The 653-nt window shown below is 40.7% G+C and overlaps 1 non-coding gene across 1 annotated transcript; it reads right to left on the reverse strand.

Annotated features, from left to right (window-relative positions):
• Positions 1–205: 205 nt before the first annotated feature.
• On the reverse strand, positions 206–369 carry LOC115063050. Its single transcript, XR_003842931.1, has one exon. It is a non-coding gene; the product is annotated as a U1 spliceosomal RNA (small nuclear RNA).
• Between the last annotated feature and the right edge of the window lie 284 nt (positions 370–653).

Genomic DNA, 653 nt, shown 5'->3' on the forward strand with positions numbered 1-653 from the left:
TTTCCAGTTTCTGGACATTTCAAATAAAACTGCTATGAACATAGTGGAGTAAGTGTCCTTGTGTATAGTAGAGCATCTTTTGAGCATATGCCCAGGAGCAGTATACCTGAGTATTCCACTTTTCTTTCCACTTTTCTAAGAAACAGCCAGATTGATTTCCAGAGTGGTTGTATAAGTTTGCAAATTTCTTTTTACTTTTTCCCCTCAGGGGAGAGTGTAAATGCAGTCCCCCACTACCACAAATTATGCAGCCAAGTTTCCCACATTTGGGGAAATCACAAGGGTCAGTACATCCAGAATGCAATGGATATGGCTCGCCCTGGGAAAACCACCTCGGTGATCATAGTATCACCCCTGCCAGGTAAGTGTGCAACCTCACCAGCAATGGAGAAGTGTTTCCCCTTCTCCACAAAGTGGATCAAAGACCTCAACAGACTACCAGATACACTAAATCTAATGGAACAAAGAACAAGAAATAGCCTTGAAAGGATTGGTACAGGAGACATTTGTATGAACAGAACTCCAATGTCTAAGCTCTAAGATCAACAATTGATAAATGGAACCTCATGAAACTGAAAACCTTCTGTAAGGCAAAGGACACTGTCATTATGATAAAATCATAGGCGACAGATTGGGAAAAGATCTATACTAAA

The sequence above is a fragment of the Mus pahari genome, chromosome 22, assembly GCF_900095145.1.
Source record: "Mus pahari chromosome 22, PAHARI_EIJ_v1.1, whole genome shotgun sequence".
NCBI lineage: Eukaryota > Metazoa > Chordata > Mammalia > Rodentia > Muridae > Mus > Mus pahari.